This window comes from Taudactylus pleione, unplaced genomic scaffold, assembly GCF_031769625.1.
Source record: "Taudactylus pleione unplaced genomic scaffold, aTauple2 ptg000212l, whole genome shotgun sequence".
Lineage (NCBI taxonomy): Eukaryota > Metazoa > Chordata > Amphibia > Anura > Myobatrachidae > Taudactylus > Taudactylus pleione.
In genome coordinates, this window is record NW_028284614.1 from 11,408,827 (window position 1) to 11,436,181 (window position 27,355).

General features: G+C 46.7%; 1 protein-coding gene across 3 annotated transcripts in view; it reads left to right on the top strand.

The window, feature by feature from the left end:
• PACSIN2 (protein kinase C and casein kinase substrate in neurons 2) overlaps positions 1–27,355 on the top strand; it is a 78,538-nt gene that overhangs the window by 17,316 nt on the left and 33,867 nt on the right. Inside the window, exon 1 of one of the 3 annotated variants that reach the window (XM_088478319.1) lies at positions 10,246–10,409. The exons of the other annotated variants lie outside the window; for them this stretch is intronic. The gene's annotated coding sequence lies outside the window, so the exon portion shown is untranslated. Of the gene's footprint in view, positions 1–10,245; positions 10,410–27,355 lie in introns of those variants that run through there. 3 annotated transcript variants of the gene reach the window in all.

A 27,355-nucleotide genomic window follows, 5' to 3' on the forward strand; every position in this document is an offset into this window, starting at 1 on the left:
TACATTATTTACGCAGTTGGTAAAATATTAAGTGCATGCCTACACTGATCTACCCTGCAATTGTCAAATAGGCGTCCAGGGTCACCCTAACGTTCAACCCCCCCCCATACTCCACTGCACACCATTTTTCACCATTTCAAGATTGCAGGTGTGTGTGTATATCTCTGGGTCACTGACTCTCAGATGGACATTGATACAGAAGACAATAGTGTGTATGCATTGCAGGCTGTTCAAAGGGAAGTTTCCTTTCTGATCCTTCAGAGGTGTGTTGACCTATAGCCTATTCAAACTGACTCTTTCCTTTTATGTACACAAGCATTTTGGTGTCTTCTGTTGCAGTCCATTTGGGCAAGTTTGCTTGAAAAGAATTGTTAGTCGCCTGGTAGCTGGGGCCGGCAGATGGGACAGAAAAGGCCGTGAGTTATAGTAAGTAAGCGACGAGGGGTGTGAAAGAGTAATACCGCTGGGTGAGGTAAGTGGCACCCCTAGAACGCTAAGGGCTAGATATACTATTGGTTGGTTTGTCAATGGTGCCTATGATCTGCTTTTGACCATTGGACTTAAAGCGGCAATAGAAATAAATGTTAAAACAGCCTGGTTTAGCAGTTAATTCTGTTGCAGCTTTAAATCCATGGTCTGAGCAGACGCTGATCGGTGGCTTTGACAAACTGTAAATTGGGTTTGACAAAACCGTAATGGTAAAGCTAGCCCTAGGCCTCTGTTGGCTTCTTTGAAGGCCTCCAGCCTCACTGTGAACCTGAAGTGACGGCACTGTACTGAGGGCCTGATTCAGCAAGGATTATTATTATTCTTTTTTATTTATATGGCGCCACAAGTGTTCCGCAGCGCCTTACATAGTACATAGAACTAATAAGTGAACAAGAAACAAGTAACTTACAGTACATTATAGTGCAGGACAAGGACATGGATTATATACATTGCTGCAATAGCGATTAAAGCACTCACAATAAGCAGCAGGGAGTTGGCAGCCAGGTGTTAGGTGCCCTTATGGGGAGTAAGGAGTAGAAGATATTGTAAAGAGAAGCACATGAGGGAAGAGGGCCCTGCTCGTGAGAGCTTACATTCTGCACACAGGCAGCTTTGCAATTATGTCCTTACTGATATGCAAATGCAACAGGGGCGTATGACACCCCCCTGCTGCATTTGCGGTCTCAGCACTGCGACGGAGGGTGACGGCACCAGGCCACCAGCCAGCTGAGTAAGCCTCCGCTTACCTAGGCTGGCTGGCTCGCGAGCCCAGGCCACTGCGTTGATCAACGCGGATGCTGGGCTTGCCACTCCCAGATAACGGGGATGGAGGGTTTAACACAGGATCCATTCTGCCTACTCGCAGAATGGGTCCTGCGCACGTGATATCCACCTTCCACTGTTACCAGCTGCACTACACAACACGCCAATGACTTTTCTTTCTTTTTTTTTTTTTTTTTTTTTTTTATCATCGGCAGTTCTTCTGTAGTCATGTGCACACTTTCGCTACAGTTTATTATTATTTATTATTATTATTACGCCTTTTTTTTATTCCACAAATTTTTATTAAAGAATTTCACAGTACAAGTACATAGACACAATAACATGTGAAAGTATTCAATAAACATATCAGTATATAAAACAATGTAGCTCAATTAATGCAGTATAAACACCATATGGACTCAAAGTCCACAATCAATTGAAATGCCCATTTATAAACCATCACATAAAATTATCAAATTAAACTAATTATCTAATATAACAAATACAAAATATTAAAAGAAAAAGATCAAGAAGAAAGAAAATAAGAGTGACAAGTTGGGAGAGGGAGGGGGGGTTTTCTACCGGGAACCCAAGGACAAAAGTCCAGGAATGATGATGTTCGTCCATGTAAGATGACGTTTTGCCTCTTTCTGAGTTCCGTTTTTTTGGAGGGAAAAATCCGAACTCCACGTGCAAACTCGAACCTATCCGAGCCTGCACATCCCTAGTTTGTACCAAGATGTCTCCCAATTTTTAGTAAAGTTTGGCACAGAGGAAAAGCGATGTTCTATCAGGAGTGTGTATATGGTGGAAACAACGTGGGATGGGAAAGTTACGAGTTCCTGAAGAAAGGAGACTCTGTGATTGGAGAAAATGTTTAATCTGGAAGTATCTCCAGATCTCATTATTGGGTAAATACCACTGATTTTGAATATCCTGAAAAGACAAAACTTCGGAGGTACCCAACGATTGACCTACCCTGGTTATCCCTGCCTGTGACCAACATTGGAAAGCCAGGTTGGACACCCCAGGGGAAAAAGCAGGATTGCCAAACAACGGGGCTAGAGGAGAAGGGACCGTGGAAATACATTCTAAGCCCCTAAGTCTTTTCCAATTTCCCAATGGAGGTCCTGTGGTTGGACGTGAAATGCTAGGTAATCGTGACAACCAAGGTACAACTTTCAGGGGTGTCTGCAAAAAGGAGCCCTTGATAGTTACCCACTGTTTATCATGAACCATTCCAGTATTCTACTAAGTATAACAGCAGCATTATAAAAACTAAAATGCAGGAGCTGGAGTCCACCCAAGTGTCGACATCTGTAAACCAACCATGAGGAATCGGTACTGGCAAAGTTTGTAGGAGAGAGTGCACCCGAGGTAAAATGTTTTTATTCCATTAATCCTCCCAATCCATGAGTTGTCCTTACGTGTAAATGAGCAAAATTAAGTGAGTGAACCTTAGAGAGGTCCCTGGGGAGGAGAACTAAGTATTTTAAGTGGGATAGATGCCACTGAAAGGGAAAGGCCTGTTGCAGACCTGCAAGAACCGAATAGTAGCTGTGAGGTTCATAGCTATAGATTTGGAATCATTAATTTTAAAAAAGGAAAGATCACTAAAAATTTTAAATTCTTTCATCAAATTAGGAAGGGAGATCGTGGGGTTTGAAATGATTGCATTATGCCGCCTTTTGCACCAAGCGTACCACACTTACCTTAGATTGTATGCTCATTTGGGCAGAGTCCTTTTTACATTGTCATTGTATGTCATTTTTTGCTTGTTCCACGATCCCCATGATGTACAGAGCTGAGTAATATGTCAGAAATGTATAAGTAAATGATAATAGTAATACTGTTGGTGGTGCCGTTTAAAAACAAAACAAAAAAAGGGCAGTAAGTTCTGGGATATTTGAGACCTATTGATCTTAGTTGACACCCGGGGGGCTGCGAGTAGAAATGTGTACTCCCATGGCTGTACACGCCCGAACAGAGCAACAATTGAATTGCTCTGTCGGGCACCCAGCACCATCAGCCACTGGCGAAAACAATTGAATCGCCCCCTAAAAGTTGCTGATCATGCTGGATGGACTGTGGATAGTACAGAACAATACGTATCACCTATTTAGTCAGTTTTCTGTTTTCATCAGTTTTGTTGCATCTGGAGAGTATTACTATTGAGGAGATATCCTGACAGCCACATCTCGACATGGGACTAAAGATAGGCGTCGAAATCCCGACGCCTATTGGTGACCCCACCATTATAATCTCGACTTAACCGGGAGGGTTAGGTTTAGGTGGAGGGGAAGTTAGGTTTAGGCACCACTAAGGGAGGGTTAGGGTAGGGAGGGGGTTAGTGTACCTACTGCAGTCGGGCTGCCACTGTATTTTGATCTGGAGGCTAAACAGCAGCTGGCATTCCATACCGATTCTGCTTGTATGATGATATCAACTCACATGGCGGAATTCAATTGCTTCCGCCGGCAGCTGTCCCCCCTTCGCACCTGACAAAGCTATTCAATTGTTGCTCCTGCCGAGTTTGTGATCAGCTGCCGCTGCTGGCATTACAGCTCGCACACTTGGGGGTGGCGAGCTGAAATGAGCGAAAAGTGACTCGTTTTTGGCGCATAAACCGGCACTTTTCATAATCGCGCCCAGCACTTTGGGTCGGGTTTATCTGTTTTACGTGGCTAAATCTGAACTCTTTGGCACGATCATCTGCATCAAGTGAATATCGCCCCACAATCTCCCATCACTTTTTAGACGGGAGATCGGGCGAGATAAAGCAATTGAATTCCGCCATTAAGCAATAGTGACCCATCTAAGACTAACACCTCGGTTCTGTCGCTGAAGGTGGTCGCCCTGTCCGTTGATCAGGCTATATTGTGGGCAATTTAATTCGGTGGAATGGATGCAATGTGCCGTTCCAGTACGGCACATTAGGTCCAGGGACATCGCAGGGAGGGCAAATTCAGTTCGACATCGGAGGATTGTGCCTTTCTGTAACGTCGCAGAGCACCCGCAAGTTTTTCCTCACCACCCCCATAGAGGTGCGAAGGAAAGCTTACAGTGCCCGGCACTAACTCTGAGGAATTGGATGTCCGTTAATTGCTCAAAAAACCACTGACTTGTTTTTTTGGCCCTCACTAAGGTATAGAAGAATGGATTGCACCCTAAATAAACAGCTGCCTATGCTATCTCTGCTAGCATCGACCAGCACATTATACAGACATCATGGTCTACTCAACACGGGCTTTCTACTCTCTACTAAACAGCCGGCAGCACCAACAACAAATACAGTAATAGGTCTGGGATTATGGGATTTTAGAGCGGCTCACCAGATAAGGGTGACTAGCCCCTAAATGAGAGACAAGAAAGAGGAAACTGGGAATACAAATATATGACCCCGTGGGGAGCAAATAGTAGAGTATAATAATCTAGCATATAAAAATAAAAGCATAAAATAAACAGCATAAAAATGATAAATAAAACAGAACTAGCAGCTGACAATACCCATTAAGGGCAGATATACATATTACACACACACACTCTGTGGTCACAGGTTGTACTCAAATATGTAAATGCAAATCTGACTTAAATACAGCTGTCTAGTTAGTGCACAGGTTCTCAAACTCTGGGCCTGATTCAGACCCGCTCGCGAGCGCCAAGCGCTCGTAAGCGGGTCGATGGTGGCCCAGTGCGCAAGACTGAGCCGGCACTGTCATGCGCATGCGCGAGACTCGGATAGGGACTGGCAAACCGTCGCTCCGGGTCTCGTACCAAAGGGGGCGTGCTGTCGATGTTGAGTGACAGCACGGCCCTTTGGTGGGCGGGTCGGGGGGAGTGGCTCTGTGAGAGCCGAAATCTCTCTGGGGCTTGCGGCAACGAGACCCTACCACAAGGGTCTCGTCGCAAGCCCGATGGTCTTGACCTTCGCAACCATCTTCCTGGCCGCTCGCTATAGCGCCAGCCTTGATTCAGAGAGAGCACTCTGTCAGCGCGTCCGGCTCTGAATCAGGGCCTCTGTCCTCAGAACCCCAAACTGCATGTTTTCCAGGTCTCACAGAATCACATGTGAAATCTTGATTTCCACCTGTGGATCTTGTAAAATGTGTCAGTGAGTAATAAATACACCTGTGCACCTGCTGGGTGACCTGTGTGGAGTCCTGAGGACCTAGTTTGAGAACCACTGAGTTAGTGCATTCGAGCGGTATAGTATCAATCCGTAAGCACAGTCAATAGGCTTTTGTCAGTTCATCGACAACGATGAAATCATTCAAATCGTTGCCGAAATCGTTCATCACCAATGAACGATTGAACTATTTCTTACCGTATTAAAATTAATGAAATCGTCCAAATCTTACTACAAACACGGTCGATGTCCGATATCGTTATCTGACATGCGGGAACGCGCGTCGTTGGTCGATGCATGCCCAACATGTCAACGATATGAACGACTTTTACAATCGTTATCGTTCATATCTTTAACAAAATCTGACCGTGTGTATGCAGCATTAGAGATGCATTGTTAGTGTAATCCAAAATAGACTGAGCCAGTACCAGGGCTGCGACCTCACATGTGTGAGCCTGCATGTTGCGGTTTACCTGTACTCCTATTGGGAGCTAGTAGATGGCACCGTAGTGGCTGGTTGCACTGCTGGCCGGTAATCGCAGTCAGGGTCCGTGACTTGTGGCACACCGCTGTGAAACAGCCGCGGCTCATGCGTGCTCCAAATTAACCGCACACACTGCGATACTGTTCCGCTGGTTAGCGGTTAAAATTAAAAGTAGGGTGCTTACAAGAGTCCTTGTCAGTTGTGTCCTGAAAAGCAATGGAGCAGGGGTAGAACATCTAACTCGTTTCCCTGGCTGTTTTCTCAGAGGTCTACTAAACAGCGGGCAGCACCTATATCCAGCAGCTTTTAACAGCATCTATCGCTCTCTCGCTAGCGTACTGCTATACAGACTGCATGATCTGTTTATTCATTGGCATTTGACCCCCCACATATATCACTATGGGCATATACACCGTAACTTCAACGATCCCGATGACGGCAGAAGGCGCACTGTTATACAAACTGCCTGGTCTGTTCAACACTGACCTATTGAGTCATCATTATTGCTACCAGCTTAGGATCTACTTCAAGTGCCTGTCCGCTACACTCAAGGCGGGTTTGCAAAGCTACCACTGCTCAGTGCTGACAGGTACCCAGCAAGACCGGCTACCTGGCCTGCTACTCACCGGCACGAATATTTACATCCAGATCTCTCTAGCACCACTATCTGCTCCGCAATTTACTGTGTCGATATGTGGGATATATTCAATAGTTATTGCTTCATTGATGTAATCTCTGCAAACATTGGCTTGAACTGTACAATACAGACTTTATGGTCTGTTTACGATATTTGAGCTATGGGATTGCTATTGCAGCTCTTGTGACTATTCTGCACTTAATGGTAGATGTACTAAGCTTTGTAGAGAGATAAAGTACCAACCAATCGGCTCCTAGCTGTCACTTTACAGGCTGTGCTTGAAAATGACGGGAGCTGATTGGCTGGTACTCTTTCTCCAAGGCTTAGTGCATCTACCGCTATTATCAAAGGTGATGGCAACATTGTAATGTGATGCTCACTTCCACATATACATCTCTTTTGATGTCATTATCTGAGTATCTCTGATTTTGGGAACCACAGTTGCCATTTTGTTAACTTTTATGACAAGTACATAAATTCCTGACAAATGTACCATTATTTTTTTTCTATTACGTATGTGCATATGTTCTTCTACATTGGATTTTTATTGTGGTTTTTTTTTTTTTTTTTATCCTATATATTTGCTTAATTGTATATTAAATCAATATTTTCCATTAGCGTTCACGTTCTGTGTCTATGCTGATCCCTGTCCTCCTCTCACTGAAGGGCGATTCAATTGTTCTGGACGCCCCCGCTGGGCGTCTATAGGATTGGGCGCCTGATGGATTGTTTCTCTGTTCTCACACCTAAAGTTGTGGGGGGACATTTATTTTCGCAGCCTCCTGAGGTGCGAGAAGAAATGTCAGTAGTTTTGGGCACCCTAACATGATTTGGGTGACTAAGCGGCTGTCTTTAGATATGGTTAGCTGCTTTACATGGCTGCCCTGCTTGTATTCACAATTTCACCTTGGGTTTTGCACATTGAAAGCTGGAGATGACCACAATGGGAAAAGGAAACCTCTGTAATGTCACCCAAGCATTTACTGACATTCTGATGGCGAGTGTCACGTTTACTCATCTCCCCCAATGGGCACTTGTATTCCCCCCTCTCCTGGGAGTGCCAGGCCATTGGGTGTGTATTTAATTCTGGAATCACTAGTCTGTGTGTTGTAATCCTCCTACGTTTATTGCTGGGTGCTGCCATGCCGTAACATAGCAGTGATGATATAAATGTATAAGCACATATTTATTGTGGGGATAGTACTCCTTTCTTGTTGCATAATGTTCTCCCATGTTTATAATAAGCGGCTTCTGTTTGGGATTGGTTTAGTAATGGGTTCATTTCACAATAAGATGAACCAGGAGGAGAAGTTACCACATCCTGTAGCGGAACTTTACTCCTTGCTCAAACGGTGAAAGTTCTGGCACCTTTATAGTGTAGTAGCTACAGGTGACACTGTATGAGGAACAGTCCTGTGAGGACATAACCCAAATTCCATATTATTAATATTCGTAGTGTAACTGTAATGTATGTTTCTGTAAAAGTAACCTGTATGTGTACACTGCCGCCTTAAGAGAACAATTGGAGATGTTGCAATAGCAACCAATCAGATTAGCTGTTATTATCGGTTTAAAATTACTATATAGCATGTAATAGATAAAGGATCCCTACACTGTGGGATGCATACACTTTAGATTCATAGCACCGGTGTCCACAACAAGTGCTTTTCAGTTTGGCTGCCAACTTTTATCATGTTAGCTCTCCCTGGCTGCCTGACGCACAGTGTGTCATTTCTTCCCCAGCCAGCTGTTTGGATGCTAGGACTGTTCCCCAGTCCTGGGAGCACTTCGAGCCTGTACCTTTCCCCCAAGAGAGAGGGGGAGCGGAACAGATGTGAAGAGGGGGGACGTGATAGAGATGTGGGGAGGAGCAAAGGGACAGACACACTGGGGAGGGGTAGAAAGGAGAGAGAGAGAGATGGGAAGGTGTGGAAGGACACCTGTTAGTGCCGGAAGCTGGTGCAAACCCTGTAATCCTCCCCCCATAGATGGACATAGGTGAAGGGGGTGGGAGAAGAGGACGGGGAATGATGGGTCCAAAATTGTTAAAAAAAATAACCAGTACTGATGTTGTTGAAACACACACGTCGCCATCTTTGGATCTCTGCTGAATAGAGGAGTGTTGGGGGGGCCATGAGCCCCCCCCATCTTAGACGTCTGTCTAGTTTCTATAGGGTAGTAGTACTTACCCCAACTCCCTTCTAAAAACCCAGCCCCAACTGCCTAGGTGTAAGTGATGGCATGAAGCTACACTCCTTCGCCACTGTGTGTGTAGTATTGGGGGCATAGGTGATGAAAGGGAAAGAAAAAGCTGCCAGGTAGCTGTAGGGGGTCTCCTAGTGCAAAATGTTAATGTAAAATTTGATCTATATCTACCAGCCGATAAGTGTGAAAAAACATAAGCTAACAGGCAGCATTTAGCACCAACACGTTGCCGACGGGAACGAGGATCGCCTACAGATTGCCAGACCCCAAGTTATCTGCTTTATTTGTTTTATTTATGGAATTCTACTTGGGGAGATCCTAAAGCTGCAGCGGAAACTCATGGTGTTGCAGGTTACCTTTATTTCACATACTGTAGGAAAGAAAATAAATATATATTTCTTTTATATTGTATTCTATTCTTTTAATCTTTTAAATACTAGGACTATCCTAATTCCAGTCCTGTTTCCGGTGACCTGTAAAAATGACATAATTGACTTTTTGATCAGAATGATGAAGCAGAAGTTTGTTACCATGTTTTAACTTGTCACACCGAAACATTGTTTCATGTAACTTTTGTTCTAGATTTTTTTTTTTTTAAAGCCGTTCTTTAGAGTGCGCAGCGATGGGGGGGGGGGGGGGGCGCCTGCTTACGTTTTCAGCATAATCCCAAATTGAATGAAGTGCGTATTGTGCTATATTTAATGGAGATTGCATCACAGTGTTTTTCTATAAACAGCCCTTTTATTAAATTGTCAGCAGTTTCATTGACTTGTGCTCAGCCCTTGTCCAGCTTGTATGTACAGGACAAAGTCCTTCCTTTTTTTTTTTTTTTTTGTAGTGACATATTTATAGCTCCAGCTGTAATAAAATGTCTAACTTATTGCTGATGCAATGATAGGAGGTGGGGAGACAATAGGCACCTTGTGTTGGCTGCCTTCTCTGCTGTAAGGCAAGGTCATTTCGGTGTTTACATGGTTAATTGGCAGGGGTCATTGCAGGTTCTGTCTCTACATTCCCCAAGGCCTGTGTCTGTGTATTTTAGACACCAGCAAGCGCAATATGTGGATCCTGGCTGATTTCTGCCCGTCATAAGTTTTATGTATGGAAATAGGTGTGTGGTGTGTTTTTTTTTTTTTTTTTTTTTTTTTTGTTACAGTCCTGGTTGGAAACAAACCCAAAGTCCCAGCCCTGTGAGATAGCAACGCCTACCACCGTGCCGCCATGTCGGCTGAATGATCTCCTAATAAGGACGTAATATGCTATTATTCTTGATCTCTGTACAGCTAACACTGAAGATCTTCTAAATGCAAAGCTTTGCAACCATTGCCAAATCAGGTGCCCCCCTCCCCAAGCCTCCTTAACAGCTTACAGGCCCCCGAGGGTTCAGTGAGAGTCAGTAGTTTTGACGTGTCCTTATACCTGCGAGAGGGAGGGCTGGCCAGCTTCTCTGCTGCAATATGTAAACATGTCACTGTGCTGGATGGAGGAGGAGGAAGGAGAAGGGGGGGGGGGGGGGGAGAGGTTGGGTGCAGAATTCCTGCTGCAGTGTGCAGGAATGGCCTTATCCCGAGCTGCACAGCGGAAGTGATGAAACGTGCAGTGCCAGGATTCTGCCCGTGCATGGAAAGGTCACAGCAGCTGGGTAGGAGGACGCAGGTACCCGCAGACCGAATGCAGGCGCACTGCACGGCCAGCGCCAGCAGCCTGTAAGTACCAGGAGCCTGCAGGGTGTTGCATATCCCACCAGGAGCAGTGCACCATCTGTGTGGCTATAAAAGAGAGAGAGGGAGAAAAAAAATACATTCTCATTTCAGGTGCAGTAGAGAAATGCCTTCTGTAATCTGTGGATGAGTCTCTCGCTGCCAGCCTGCTCACTGTACAATAATTGTTTTTTGCAAACCCTCCTGGCTGTTAAAGATCTGCTCTGTGCTCCTTGCTGGGGAGACTCTCCTGCAGAAGGAAAGTGGGGGGGGGGGGGGGATGTTGTGCCGTTTTCGTCCATTCTTCCACCCGTCTTTTGTTCAGCAGCAAGCCAGTCATTCTGCATGTTGTAGTCTGTCTGACAGATCTGTGCGGTCAGGCTGGCTGCAATTCTAGGGATAAGATGGTACAGCGAGCTGTTTAAAATGGCTCTGCTCGCCTGTCTTTTTTTTTTTTTTAGTCTCTGATCATTTTGTTTTCGTTGTAGAGAACGCGGCAGTATATATCGCACTACATCCGATCAGCGCTTCACTGTTTTTTTTTCTATAGGAGCTGTATGTACAATGAGCGTTTGTCCTATTGCCGTACACGTGGATCGTTAAGTGTTAATCCTCACCTTACACGTGAAATTGAATGGGTTCTCCCTAAGTGACCTCTCCTTTTTCTTGTTTAGCACTGAAGTTTTGCAGCGTCTCTATGGTGTTGCTGTAAATTCCTGTATGCTGCCTGTTTTTCACCTATATATCGCTTGCTGCAGAAGATGATTAATTAGAGTTGTGTGTACCATCTGGTCTGTGTAGGTAGTGCTAATGAATATATTGTACTAATGTATTATTTATTCGCTTGATGTTTCTGACTCTAAACACATTTGCGGAATCATTCAGGCGTAGGAAGGCCCCTACATTTTTTTTTTTTTAAATGTGAAATCTGCTTTTGTTTTCTTAAATGTAGCTCCTTCTGCTGACACCAGTTTTGATACAGCCATTAAGGCCCTAAACCTATGATTTACGCCTAGATGATCTGGCTATATTCCTATTGCTGCATGTCCCTTATGGGCCTCCCACGTGTGCAAACCATTTTAGATGGAGATGCTCCTGCTTCTGTTTTACATGGGGTGTCTTGGAATTCGGGATGAGATTGGCCTTATGGAGTCATTAATGCACACTTATTAAGAGGATTGAATTTTCTTGATGCACAATTGGGCTAGTTGTGTAATGCATGCTTGCTTTAACACTATGCCTGCCGGAATAAAGCAGGAATATTAAACTTTTTAAATGGTTTGCCATTAAATTAATTGGTAGTATTCTTGTTTATGTAGCGCTGCACAGAGGATGTTTGTCAGTAACCTCAGTCACTGCCCCGTATTGGCTTACAGTCTAAATACACTGAACCAAAGTACACGTGTGTGCGCACACACACACACGCATGTTGAGTGATAGAGGAAACCAGTGTACCCAGTGGAAAACCCGGATATCTATGCGGTGTACGTTTTCCCTGGAACTGAGAACACTTGCAATGTCGGCAGTGGCGTAAGTGTCCGCTCTGTGAACAGCCGGCTAGTACGGCAATGCCCCACATCATACCAATTGAGTTGCGCCCATGGAGAGAACATACAAATAGGACTTATATTCACTTGATGCTCCATATAAAAGAGCACGGGTAGCTTGTTAATATATTGTGACAAATATACAAGTAGTAAGGCGTTGTAGTTTAGTTTCCAGCAGCCAGAATTAGGCCTGGCGATCATTAAGCCACCAGGAATAAACTCGCACACTATGGGCCAAACCTTGGAACAAAGGGACAATTTATATTTCTAGTTTATGGCAATTGCCTCTATGAAAACCGGGTTTTGACCCTACTGGTAAAGTTAGATGTCCTGTTGGGAATTTGAAGTTGCATAAGCCTTGTATAGAAATTTTATTTTTTATTTTTTATACATAGATCTGTAAGGACATTTTGTGAAGGTGAAAAGTAAAGCACCTCCATTTTTATTTATTACCAGTAATTTATATAGCGCACATATTCCGCAGCGCTTTACAGATAATATTTGGCCACCCACACCAGTCCCTGCCCCAGTGGAGCTTACACTCTATATTCCCTATCACATGCTCACACACATACACACTAGGGTCAATTTGTGTTGGGAGCCAGTTAACCTACCAGTATATTTGGAGTGTGGGAGGAAACCCGGAGTACCCGGAGGAAACCCGCACAAGCACAGGGAGAATATACAAACTCCACACAGTTAGGACCGTACTACCTCAGTGCTGTGAGGCAGCAATGCTAACCATTACACCAATGTATTTGCTTATAAAGGTTTTGTAGAACATTAAGGGGGGCAATTCAATTGTTAGTGCTGTTGGTGCCAGGTGCCCGCGATAGGCGCTGGCATTTCTGCTCGCCCCCACCTGAGGAGGTGAGCAGAAATGTGCCAAAAGTCCTGGTTTTGGGTGCCCTAACCAGGAATTTAGACTGGTTTAGCAGTTTTACGCGGCTAAACCCGGTCTAATTAGGCGTGATAATTAATGGTTGTCGCAAAATAGATTGCAACATTGGGCACCCATTAATTGGAGCGCCCTAAAGAACAATTGAATCGCCCTGTAAGTATTGCTGAAATGAGACCATAGTCCCCGTTAGCTTGCACTAAGTAACTGGCAGAGGGGATAGTGTTTGCTCGGCTGAGATTAAATGAAACATAGCACATGGGCTTCAGAGGAAAAGTTACGTTTCTGGCCACAACCACAAGAAAAACATGTATTGTTTCCTAAAGCAACTATCCAACAATATGGCAGCGCACCTTCGCTGTGCGCGGTTTAGTCGCTCATGTTAGCCGCTTTGTTTTTTTAATACTGCCAGTCCATTTGTTTGTGTGTCTGCGGATACCACTGTGCAGTTTCATCCCTGTGTGGAGTTTGTATGTTCTCCCTGTTTCGCATGTTTTTCCCTATCTCACAGTGCTCCGGCTTGCTCCCACACTGTTAGGGAATTTAGGTTGTAGGCTCCGCTGAATGATTAGGTATTCTGTGGACAGCACTGGGTAATAGGATTGGTGCTGTATGAAGAGATACCAGGAATCCCCCTTATGCGTGACTTGCTTTTGGCTGACTCTGTTTCCCTCAAAGTGGGGTCGACCTGTCCCTCTATTCAGTCTCTTTCCTCACGGGTGACGAGTTTTGTTTCTCAGTGCTACCTCTCATCCTGCCTTATATCACACGTTCCTAACATTGGTGTAACATTCTGTAGTGCTTACATTGTAGCTCCTGTTGATCAACTGTAGCAAATATTAAACGGTTATCGGGCTAATACAGAGAGAATGCTTTGTGTGATCAGCAGCTGTATAACATATAATGCTCTGTGTGCCTGAATCAAAAAAAGTGGCTTTGAAATTGCTCTTTAATAAATGTGAAGGTGCCTACTAGTCTTTTAATGTTAGAATGTGATGTTTGTACACAGATAAGGAAACTTTTACCAATGATCTAGTCCGTTTTCTGGGCTTCTTGTTTTGTAAGGAGATAAATAATTCGCAGACCTCCAACGCATGATTTCCACTAATATCCTCCAATTCATTATGGAATGCTTAAATCCAATTGTCTGGAAGCGACATTCAAAGTAATGACCATGTCTGCTACAGGCCGATGTAATGAATAAGAAATCAATGTAATTTAATGAAATGGGCTTTTTTGGAATATAATCCACCCCCCCACCCCCTGAAGTGAGAGAGTTCTCCAAGTATGCCTGGAATCTGCACCCAAAAGTATGGTTGTCTGGGGTCTGCTTAGTTTAGGGTGAATAATGAGATGTTTTGTTTTATACACTTCACTCAAATGTGCACTGTACAATATCAGCCAATCAGCATTCATTGTCCGACCAAATATGTACATAAAGTTGAATAAATGTGACACTCACTACCGGAGCTCAACAACATTGCATTCAATTGAGTTCCCCCTTATGCAGCATATAAATTGGTGGGCCATAGGTACTCATTAAACTTCCATTGTTCAAAATTTTCCATACGTTGACTGTCGGGGAGATGTCTCAAACCATTGAGCGATATTCGAGAAGGTGCCCATGGCAACCAATCGGCTTCTAACTGTCTTTTCATAGACTGTGCTAAATAAATAATAGCTAGGAGCTGATTGAGAGAGCAACCAAAGGTTTGATACATCTCTCCACGATTGTTTGTACGTGCAAAATGTAGCATTTTGGTTTTCTCAGTTTTTAAATTAATTTAACCAGTGGTGTCAATGTCCTATAGATATCCTACAGCTTGTGAAGATGCATATAACTGCTTCAGTTCCTTACACTAACCAGATGATCCCTATACTATTTTTTTTTTTTTTTATTAAAATAAATTTATAAATATATATATATATATATATATATATATATATATATATATATATATATATATATATATTATAATATAAAAATTTATACTGTGTCTTGCTGGATTCTAAACTGTAATATTTAAAACAAAAATTATTCTTTGTTTTCTCATGGCTGAGGATTATACTCTTCCTCGCAAATTGTAAGTAAACTGTTAATAATTTTCATGCAAATTAAGCGATGACAGTAACGTTGTTCTTGGGCTCTGTGGTGGAAATGCCTGGATGTGAGGTCTGAGTTTTAAATTAATGGCTGACCTTGTGGTGCCACGTACTAATTGATCGTTTTGTCCATCGAGGAACATTCCATGTCTTGTGGAGCGCCCTGTAGAGTCTATGCGTGGCCTGAGAAGCATTGGGGGGAGGGGGAGGGACCTATAAATAAAAAAAAAATCTATCTCCCGTGTGATGAAGCCCTCCCGATAGCCTCACCCTTGGAGCGGGGAACTCCCACCGTCTGTAACATGGTTGTTCAGACAGGCCCTCGGGTCACCCAAATGTATCACTGCAGCTTCTCCTTCATGTCTGGTCCCTACAATTCCCATTATCTCAGTGTGGCCGCTTCAAGTGCGAGTTGCCTGTTATCAGCTGTGTTATTGCAACACTTTCTGGCCAGTTTATGGGCAGCTAGACATCCACGTACCATATGTCTGGAAATTCGCCTTTCATTACACTTTTGACATGGGAAGAGAAGGCACCTCTCTCCTATAAGTAACCGATTGTTGATACATGGCAGGTGCCCTTAATAAAGCATTCTGGATGGATGCTGTGCCTGCTTGTGACTAAACTGGCCTGCTGTTGCTCACTGTGGTAATAGCTGTGATGTTTTATATGTAAGATTGTTTATAGCCATTAATCTTGCAGTATTGTGGTTAAGTCCCGGGCTGAACTTCAGCACCACAGAAGTGTATTTATCCTGCCAGACTGGACATGGCAGAAAATGAGGGCAGTCAGGCAAAACCAATCTCCTTTCCCTCCGAGGAAGCTGCCACTTATGCATTGGGCAATTACTATGCCAATATTCTATCGCCATGCGTTGAAGCTGCTATCCCCCCGATTTCCATCCGCCGGACTCCAGTGATTGCTGACTTCTCAGGGGATTGGCAAAATTCAACATGTGTTAAAATTTCCCGACTCGCTGATTCTGATCATGTTTGGGTCGAAGTCAGCAAATAGTTTGTCCAACATGTTGCATTTTGCCGATCATCCAACCCAGGCGTCGGCGAAACAGGGAATTTCCCTCACTTAATTGCTTATGTATAACTCCGTAATGACAAGTTGACTATGTTCAGGGGTGTGGTTTGTGGGGCGTGTGTGATGAGTGTGTTTCCTTACAGACATAGATCCCCCCACCTCCCCCCTAAAGTTTGATCTATCCTCCATTTTGCTTTTTTTCTGTGTTGGCGCTACAATACTGAAAAGGCGAGCCCAACGCTGATGGTTCCCATTCTGTCTGCACAGAGCCGAGCACCTGCGATGGACACATACAGGAACGTGGAATAGAATAAGGGTAGCCACATACAGTCTGTCCTAGCTGGACATGATCCAACCTGTAGCACTGCAGGAAATGGCTAACCTCCGTTCTACTACCCCAGTAATCATAGTCACGGTCTCGCTGAACTTAATTTGGCCACGAATGTGCCATCAGAAGTGGGTGTTCCGTAATCGAAAAGGGAACACGGGTGTTGTTTAGTTAGGGCCACCGTGTCCAGAGCTCGCATCCCTGCAGAGGGTGCCCTGGAAGCTGGATGGTGGATCAATGGGCAAGTCACATGACCAACCTTGTGCAGTATGCGGGGTCAGGTGGCTAATGGTTGGCCAATCCTAATAGCTGCTACAGAGACCATAGACTTCAGGTCTGTGCACTGGTCTCCTATATAAAGCTGGGTATGCTGAACCCAAGCAGACGTTTTAATCCATCTTTCCATGGTGCCGCTCGGCCAGGCAGCTGCTCATGTTATATTTGGCTATTTTGCTGGAAAGTACTATGTGAATCTTGTGCCTGTTTATACCCATTGATATGCTGCCAAGTTGATAGTCCTTCCCCTATCCCACCAGACTTTTCTATTGTTTTCTCTTGTTAGTTGAATTGTGTTAAAACCTAATGAGTTGATATGGGACTGATCCTCCCCCCCCCCCCCCCCCCCCCGAGTACCTAGTACCTGTATTATCTTTCAATGCATGAAACTGGATTGAACCCAAAATGTGCTGCCATGGCTTGATGTGAGCCTATTGCAGGCTTCCATTATATCGTAGTTGGGTCACTGACTCAAAGTAGACCAGTCACTTGTACGTTTCCTGTTCCCTTTCCTCAGGCAGAGGAATATGAGTGTTTTAAGTCTCCTCCTTATTGCACCTTTGAATTAAAACAATGTTGTTTTGGAACGTGTACTTATTCTAAAATGTAAACTTTTATAAAGGAATGCTGAGCCTTCTAGTTCCACAGCTGGACTTGAGCGGTTTGTCATTTGTGCTGAAATTAAAGCTCTGTGACAATTGTACTCAGAGTGAGTGAATCTTGTGATCCTTTTTTTTTTTTTTTTTCCACCCAGTTTTCTAGATAATTTGCGTCCTAGGGGGCGCTGTTACACTGGAGTCTGATTCCTGTTACCCCTGAGCTGAACATGCAGCGAGACTGGGTGTCTACTGTTAATAAATAAGAGTACACCTTCATCTTGCTGTATAGTTGTAGAAATGGGGAGGCAAAAACGAGCAGTAATGTTGCATCTGCAATTGAAGAGGGGAAAAAAAAAAAACTTTTTTTTTTTTTTTTTTTTTTTTTTTACAGATCTCTGAAACCTTTCTATGATTTAAGCAATTAATGTTTCTTGTGAGCTTACTCGACAGAGTAATGTTAGTTGTTCCATATCACTGGTTTACATGAGCTGTGTGTACAGATTATAATTAGATGATCCTGATGTTCTTGGCAGACCTTGCCTTACTTTTCTCTCCATAAAAGGAGTGCGTGCAGTTTTCTATTTTTTTTTTAACTTGAAAGACTTTTTTTTAAATTTTTTTTTCTCCTCTATTATAAGAAAGCATTAAGCGTTCATACTTGTATTGCGACAGTGCACCAGGCGCCTATATGCACAGGAGAGAGGGCGTTTACGATATTGATGAAATTGCCTTCTATGATTTCATTACACGCCAGCCAATACAATTTGCCATCACAATAAATATGTCTTCATTGAAAGCAGCCCCCAGCTGACTGCATTAGAGGCTGAGAACCCCTGGGATGTCTGTATACCCAGAGCAGGCGTTCCCACACCTTGGGCAAAGCTGTGACCCAGTACAGATGGCGAGGGGCTTTCAGTAAAGCCTGATTTAGAAGCTGATAGCTGAGCTGCCTTGCAGCAAAGGGCGTGCAGTGTAGCCTTTCTGCATGTAGATTACTCTCCCCTGGTGGGCACACAGTGACATGATGCACAAAATGTACATTTCAAATTCATAGCTGCACAATGAATTGGATACGCATGCCTAAATATATTGGCACAGGGGTATACCGCTAAAATCTATCTACCATGTTGTAAACCGCACATGGTTGACTTTTTTTTTTATTGTATGTGGTGGATTTCGTTTTCCTCCTCACTGGGGTAAATTAGAACAGGGGGGGGTGTCCTGGAGAATGTGTTCCCCCGCTATCCTGTGTATGTGTAGTGCAGCAGGTGCTGAATATCCAGCTAGCTTCGGACGTGCAGGTATGAATAAGCTCGTGGTGCCATGGAATAACATTGCGCTAGCTTTCGAGCACTTGTAGTAAGAACAATATACCAGCGTGCCCGTCCTTCCTGTCTTACCATGGTGCGTTGGCACCTCCTTCTCAGTGCCAGTGGCACTGTATGCGAATGAGGCAAGAACTCTTAATTGTTCCCAAATAAATGTGGCATCTGTCATGTACTTTGGAGAGGAAACTGAAAAAAGAAACTTTCATTTGTCACAAATTTATAAATGAAACCTGTAACATTGTGGGCTTTTGTTTTTTTTATAAATGAGCTCTATGGGGGTATGAGAACTAACACTCTTGTTAGTACAGTTAGGGACGATTCAATTAGAACCGCAGTAGTGTAGCAACTGTGTTCAGTGGCCAGGAGCTATTCAGTTGACTGCATCGCACCCGGCCGGTACTTAGCCAGGGATGTGCCCAGGCCTTGGTTGCAGTAAGCTGCATCTTCCGGGATAAGCTCGGGGCGTGATGCAGATACTGGCCGGGACTAGCCCCGAGGCAGTAGTTTCTGCAGAAATCCGCTTTAAGGACTAATTGCGGGCTTACCACAGAGCCTTTCTAAAGATCAGGCAAACTCACTTTGATTTAATAAAACAGATCTATTCATCACAGAGTAAGATTTCTTGAATAAGTGAAATGTAGTATTGTTGCCGCCTTGAACAGGTGTAAAGTACAGAGGAGGCAGCCATTTTGTGGCTGGATTATTTAATCGGTTATCCATACTGTAATTAAGCCTGCCTTCTGAGAGGCGTCACACCCAGACATTCATACCACACAAATGGCACCTCCACCAAAAAGAATGCAGCCTGCCAATTATTTAGTGCCCCCCAAAAGCCGGGCCTTGTTTATATCTAAAGCAGAAGGGTGCTGCCTAGCAAATTAGAACTTGTAAATGTTTTATGCCATGTGGCTCAGTGTATAAACCAAAATACTGCGATATTAAGTCAGGGGCCCGAAGACTCCTGATGAAGGTCAACGAATTGATAGATTCAGCGTAGGAAATGACAACCATCCTGTAGGCCGCGGTAAAGCTGGAAGTGATCTGTCCGCTTGGCGGGAGCTCCGAACTGCCAGATCTCATCCGCCTTTGGCCAAATATGAACGACGATCACATGTTTGGACATCAGGGTACAGTGCTTGTGTACAGTCACCTTTTACCTGGGAATCTTGTATAGTGATGGTAGTGGCTACTAGGCATTTAGTTTCCATGAATCCCAGTTCATTTGATTTGTCTCTGAAACAGGTCTGACTGTACAACATGTGCTAGAAGCTCAGAATAGGCAGGGAAAGGGATTGATTAGTATTCACGATGTAGCTTCAGTAGTCCTACATGTGAACATATGCAGTATGTATTATGCTAGGGGCATGCATGGTGTTTCTTCTTTTTTTTTTTTTTTTTTTAACAATCTCCACCATAATGTGTAAATTGCTCTCCCAACATGACGTGTGCGTCTGCATTGTATTCTGATTTTTTTTATTCCAGTATATACAGCTGGAGCTTGCATTAGAAGCTCTGGTTTATTTTTAAACCTCGCTGTACAACAAGGGCACGTCTTCTCCCACCGCTGTTGCTATGGCTGCCCGATGGTGGCCTGGGGCCTTCTGCACATGTGTTTTGGAAAATAAGAAAATGCTTGGATGCCGTGTACATGACTTGAGTGGTGTCAGCGGACGGGAAAAGACGACCCTCGTTTTTGTGCAGTTCTTTGTTGCTTCCATTCATTTGTTTCACCTCCCTTCATCAAAATGTACAGTCTTTACATTTAGTGCCAATTTTCTACATGAACCATAGGAACAAGGAGTTCTTGTGCACTGTTTAAGGCGTTCTTGTGCCTCGCTTTCTAAAAGGTCCCAAAGCTCAGACTGTAAATACAGCAGGAAACGTGTCTGAAAAAAGGCACAAGGGAAGAATGTTTGACCGGCTAATCCTGTTAGAGCGTTTTTCTAGCAAAGCATCTGGTTGCTACGGACGATACTATATGTTTCACCAGTTCCACACCTTGCAACTGAGTCTGTGAACGGAGAACCTATATAATGCAGGAACAGTGGAAGTCACTCAGTCTAGCCATGTTTGAGCCTTGTAACCTCTTCATGTACCAGCTTCTTGTAACCTCAAGGCCTCTTCTTATTGTCTTTATTTTACTGTGAAGTGAACATTGGCTTAAATTGATTACTTCTTGAAAAGTACATGGGAGATCTCGGACAGTCTTACATTCTTCCTGTGGAGCTTACAATCACAAATCCCCCCCATGGTAGGCCACGCAGATATGCACACACGAGGGCTGATGGGAATCCTATTTAATTTGTGTTTGGAAAAGTGTGTGTGTGTATTTGGGGGGGGTGGTGGATTTAATGTGGTAACACACATTTCTACTTCAGGGTCCATAGGGTATCCACAGGATACCTTGGGGTATAGGTGTGACGTCAGTCGCAGGGCACCAAAGAGTTAAGCTTTCAGCCTCCCAGGATGCACTAGGTCCCCCTCCCATACCCCGCCCCCGGGCCAAGGCACCCCAGTTTAGTTTGGTGCCCGGCCGGAGTCGGGTGCACCTGTTGGAGTGGGGGCTAGAAGAGCCCCTGAAGCTTATTCTTCATGCAGCTGTGGCTGCACATCTGGATGAACAGCATGGACAGTCAGTCCTGACGTCCATGCTGTCTTCCCTACACCCCGCCGGTACCAGAACGCCGGTACTGATCCGGGGATGCTGGTGGGCGTCTGGGGTCACAGCTAGCGGTGACCCCAGATGCTCCGGACCATGGCCGGATTCAAGGGGGACAGAGGTAAGCAGCGGGGTCCCGCGGTGGGTCCCCGCTGATCACATGGTCCTAAGTCCCCAGGCAGGGGGCTCCCTGGGGACTGGCTGCAGCGTGGAGCCAGGCGACCAACCTGCGCTTCCACTACCCCCTGGGACAGCGGACCGCAGCAGAGCGGTAGCGCTGCGGCGTCCCAGGGGTTAAATGCATGCCAGGGGAGCGCGCCTTCCCTGTCTCACAGCCGGCGCCTCCCCCGCTGCACACAGCCCTCTCTGCATGCTGCCGACTGGTCCTGTGGCAGCGCTCCTCCCCCAGGCCAGCCTCCTCTCTGCTCCTCGGCGGCCATCTTCTCCAGAACGCATGGTGAACGCTGCTGGAAGCGCTGGACGGAAGCATCGTGGTCTGGGTCCCCCCGCATACCTCTCCTCCGCTGTGGTCAGGTCTGTGTATGCAGCGCTGTGTCCTACCAGGCCCTGTGTCTGTGTAGTTGAGTGATCAGCGCTGTTAGTGCAGGAATTGTTATTTCTCTGCATTGTATGTGACTGTGCTAGCGCTGCTGCCTGTAACTTTTCTTCTCTAAACTGTCAGCTTTATTACTGTCCCTGTTCTTCTGCTAAAGCCCTTGCGGTGCGGTGCTGCAGGGTGGTCTCTCGCCTATTTAAATACTTAATTGGTGAGAGAGGTCACATACGTGGTGCCATCATGTCTGAAAGTGATTTTCCCCTCCGGCTACAGTGTACCACGTGCAAAGTACCGTTAGCGGAGGGGGAGGGTAGCGCGGAGGGCCTTTGCCGGCAGTGTTTGTCCATGGCGCGGCCTATTACGGTTACAGCACCGGTACAGGAGCCGCCCTGGGCTTGTTTCGCTCAGGCGTTAACAGCTTTAGTGGGCCAGTTAGCTCCGCAGCCCGCGTTTACTCCGAGGGGTTTGTCCCAGCAGTCTGTGGTGTCGTCACCCATGCAGGGGTTCCCACGACAATTGGTGGTACCCCACAGTCTCCCTATTTCCCCGCTCCCGGGTTCTCAGGAGCCAGCGTGGGTTAACTCCCTGACGAGTTCTGTACAGCACTTGTCGGATGTGTTGCAAGGGGAGTCTGTGATGCGGCCTCATAAAAGGCCGGTGGCGTCTCTGTCCGCTCCTTATGAGGATGACGAAGGGACGTCTGATGATGGGGAGATTCTTGATCCTTACGATCAGGAACCTCTCCATACTAAGGACGCTGATGCTAAGTCCAAAGTATATATTCCTGGACTTATTCGGGCGGTCCGCACAGCCTTGGTGATTGAGGACGAAGTTCCCCCAGCGGCTAAATCTAAGTATGCCTTTTTCAAAGATGTGAAGGGCGATGCCACAGTCTTTCCTCTTTCGGGTCAGTTGGTGGACCATTTAGAGGAGGCGTGGAAACAACCTGGCAAAAGATACCAGCCGCAGAGACGCCTGGCGGTGGCTTATCCGTTCGCGGATAATTATTTTGCTAAGTGGGAATCCCCTCCACAGGTGGATTCTCACGTGACCCGTCTTGTCCGTAGTGCCACATTGCCGATGCCATCCATGTCCTCCCTTAAGGATGCTACGGACCGCAAGGTAGAAATCTGCCTGAAGTCCGCTTATTCCCTTGCAGGGGGGGCAGCACGGCCGGCTATGGCCATTTGCTGGGTTGCCAGAGCGATGGAGCGCTGGGCGGATTCATTAGAGGCTTCTTTTGAATCCGACTGTCCGGCCGAACAGGCGGAGTTGATTGGCAATCTCCGTGATTCGGCCACCTACATCAACGAGGCGGCTCTAGACATTAGTACTCTGGTGTCTAGACTTTCTTCAGCAGCGGTAGCTGCTCGTCGCACCTTGTGGCTGCGATCCTGGAAGGCGGACGCAGATTCCAAGAAAGGTCTGGAAGCGTTGCCGTTTACCGGAGAAGTTCTCTTCGGTCCGGATCTGGATAAGATTGTGGCCACGCTGGCGGCAGCCAAATCTGCTTGTCTCCCGTCGGCCGCTGCTCCTTCTGGTTCGGGACCATCGTCCTTTCGGTCATCTAGGGCCCAGGGCAGGCCCAAACCACAGTCGTTTCCTCGACAGGCTGGCCCTAAGAAATCGGTCAAGCCCCGGAAGCAGGCATGGAGTACCAGACGTCTGGCCCCCAAACCAGATGACAAGCCTGCGGCCTGACGGTCCGGGCCTCCCTTTGGGGGATCCCAGGGTGGGAGGCCGCCTGCTACAGTTCGCCCAGTGTTGGTCGACCACTACGACAAACACTTGGGTTCTGGAGGTGGTTTCCCACGGATACGCCCTCTCCTTCCGGCACAGACCCCCGGCTCGCTTCTTCACCACGGGTCTCCCATCAGACCGGAACAAGGCTACGGAGCTGCGGAAGGTATTGCACACTATGCTCCAGGCTGGAGTTATAGTGGCGGTTCCATTCTCCCAGAGGGGCCAGGGTTTCTATTCAAATCTATTTTTGGTACAGAAACCCAATGGGTCATATCGTCCGATTCTCAACCTCAAAGCACTCAACAAGTCTTTGCGGGTCCCGAAGTTTCGGATGGAGACCCTACGGTCCATCATTCTGGCGCTGGAACCTGGGGACTACTTGGTGTCATTGGACATACAGGACGCTTACCTGCATGTCCCTATTCTTTGGCGCCATCAACAGTTCCTCAGGTTTGCAATCCGCAGCGACCACTTCCAGTTTCGGGCGTTACCTTTTGGCCTGGCAACAGCACCACGTGTTTTCACCAAGGTGATGGCGGTCATGGCGGCTTCTCTGCGGCTGCAGGGAGTCCGCATGTTGCCGTATTTGGACGACCTGTTATTGGTGGCAGGATCTCCAGAGCTCCTGTTACGCCACTTGGACCTGACCATTGCACTGCTGCAACGGCACGGCTGGCTAATCAACTGGCAGAAGTCCACTCTAATCCCGTCTCGGAGGATTCTGCATCTTGGAGCCTTATTGGACTCGGGACAGCAAAGGATCTTCGTGACGGAGGACAAGATCTCTGCTTTACAGTCAAGGGTGCGCAGTTGCCTGCACAGCCGCCGGGTGTCCTTACACTCGGCGATGAGGTTACTGGGCTCCATGGTGTCGGTGTTCGACATGGTGGAATACGCCCAGTTTCACTCCAGACCTCTGCAGCACCTGATCCTGTCCAAGTGGAACGGGCTGACTCAGTCTCTGAAGTCCCAGACGATTGTGCTCACCCAGGAGGTTCGTCTGTCCCTTACGTGGTGGTTACAGACGACCCACCTCAACAAGGGACGTCCGTTCTGGGTTCCAAATTGGGTCCTGTTGACAACGGACGCCAGTCTTCGGGGCTGGGGAGCAGTTTCGGGTCCACACTTGTTCCAGGGCAGGTGGACGCCGACAGAAGCGGAGCTTCCAATAAATATCTTGGAACTCCGTGCGGTCTTCAATGCTCTCCAGCAGGCACAGCGGTTTCTCCAGGGTCGCCCGGTGCAGGTCCAGTCGGACAACGCTACCACCGTGGCCTACATAAACAGGCAAGGAGGAACTCGCAGTCGGGCGGCTCTCGTAGAGGTCTCTCGGATCCTGGTTTGGGCGGAGCGCAATCTTCCGGCCATATCAGCGGTCTTCATCCCGGGAGTGCTCAATTGGGAGGCGGACTTTCTAAGTCGCCAGGACGTTCATCCGGGGGAATGGTCCCTGCACCCGGACGTTTTTCAACTACTGGTGGACAGGTGGGGTCTTCCAGAAATCGACCTCATGGCGTCCCGGCACAACAACAAGTTGCCGGTGTACGGGTCTCGCACAAGAGACGAAGGGGCGTCTCTGGTGGATGCTCTGTCCGTCCGGTGGACGTTCCGGTTCGCATACCTGTTCCCTCCGGTCTCCCTTCTTCCACGGGTAATCCGGAAATTCAAACAGGAAGGAGGGACGCTCCTGTTGATAGCTCCCGCGTGGCCCAGACGGCACTGGTTCTCAGACCTTCAGGGTCTGTCCGTGGACATTCCTCTGCGGTTGCCGCTACGACCGGACCTTCTGTCTCAGGGTCCTTGCCTTCACCCGGACCTGACTCGGCTGTCTTTAACGGCGTGGCTGTTGAGACGGCCATGCTGAGGTCCCGGGGGTTTTCCAGCTCTGTGGTGCGTACCATGTTACGAGCTCGGAAACCGTCTTCCGCGAGGATATACCATCGCGTGTGGCATACGTTCTTCCAGTGGTGTCGACCGAGAGGTTATGCACCGCGGGAGTTTCGTCTGTCTCGGATTCTCGCCTTCCTGCAAGCGGGACTAGATCATGGGCTTCGCCTTGCTTCTTTGAAGGTACAGGTTTCGGCCCTATCTGTCTGGTTTCACCGTAGGATTGCTACAATCCCGGATGTGCGCACCTTTATGCAGGGTGTTCTCCGCATTCAGCCGCCCTTTGTTCCACCTGTGGCGCCTTGGGATTTGGCTGTGGTCCTGAGGGCTCTCCAAGGACCGCCGTTTGAACCACTGGGCTCAGTGGATCTTAAATGGCTAACAGCTAAGACTGTTTTCCTTCTGGCCATTGCTTCGGCCAGACGTGTTTCTGAGTTAGGGGCTCTTTCTTGTAGACCCCCTTTCTTGGTTTTTTATGGGAACAGGGCAGTGCTCCGCACTCGGCCCGAGTTTCTTCCCAAAGTTGTTTCCCAGTTTCATGTTAACGAGGAAATAGTTGTTCCGGCCTTTAACTCACCGGGTCTTTCCGTGGGTGAGGCCTCTTTGGATGTTGTGCGGGCCTTAAGGACTTATGTTGACCGCACTTCTTCGTTTAGGAAGTCGGACGCTTTGTTTGTCCTCTATGGCTTCCGTAAAAAGGGTTGGCCTGCTTCAAAGCAAACTTTGGCAGCCTGGATCCGTATGGCTATTTCTGAAGCTTATCTTCATGAAGGCCTACCGGTCCCTCCTTCTCTGAAGGCTCATTCCACTAGGTATGTGGGTCCTTCGTGGGCAGCTCGACGTGGTGCCTCGGCAGTTCAGATCTGCAAGGCTGCTACGTGGTCTTCTGTCCATACCTTCGTGAGGTATTACAGGTTTGACACCTTCGCCTCTCAGGATGCTTCCTTCGGGCGGCGGATTCTCCTTTCTGCACAGGAGCGTCCCCACCCTTAAAGGATACTGCTTTGGGACATCCCCAAGGTATCCTGTGGATACCCTATGGACCCTGAAGTAGAAAATATGAGATATGGTAAGAACTTACCCTTGTTTTCTCTATTTCTACGAAGTCCATAGGGTTCCACAGGACTCCCGCCCTGTCGCACCTGTGCTGCAGATGGGCTTTGCTCTGGTCACCGGTTTTCCGTCTCCCTCTGGTGAGAATGTGATTCTTGTATGTGTCCAGATCTTTGTTCTCTCTCTTCCTTCTCCTCCTCCGGCCTATGGCTTGGTAACTAACTGAGGTGCCTTGGCCCGGAGGCGGGGTATGGGAGGGGGACCTAGTGCATCCTGGGAGGCTGAAAGCTTAACTCTTTGGTGCCCTGCGACTGACGTCACACCTATACCCCAAGGTATCCTGTGGAACCCTATGGACTTCGTAGAAATAGAGATAACAAGGGTAAGTTCTTACCATATCTCATATTTTTTGACATGAATCCTGTCCAAGGGAGTAATACCAACCTTTGTTCATCCTTTGATCTAGTGTGTAGGGCTTGTCTATGATGCCACCTGCAATAGACTAGCCGAAATGTACAATGTATCAAGTTTCATATGTAATTTTTTTTTGTACATCCCTTCCTAATGCGCAGATGGACCTAGTTATGGAGACTGTGTGCAAAATGGCAAATATCCACCTTGAATCTCACTCCATGAGCGATATCGTCTAGGGTGTACGCACCTTGACTACACTCTTATCTTGACATTTAAATGTGAAGATGCTAAAATTTTATACGGTGACAAGTGATGAGCAGTATTGAGGGTACCTGATCAAATTTGGATGTGCGGAGAGCAACACCTGGGTCACGCTCGGTAGCGCAGGCAGCCTCTGTAGAAGTCATTGTATGGCAGCTAGATGACAGAAGGTCCAGGAGGCCATGAGACAGGTGAGGGAACCATCCTTTCATCTTAGGCAAATGGCAGAGATGAGAAAAAGAGGATCATACATGATGGATAGAGGGTC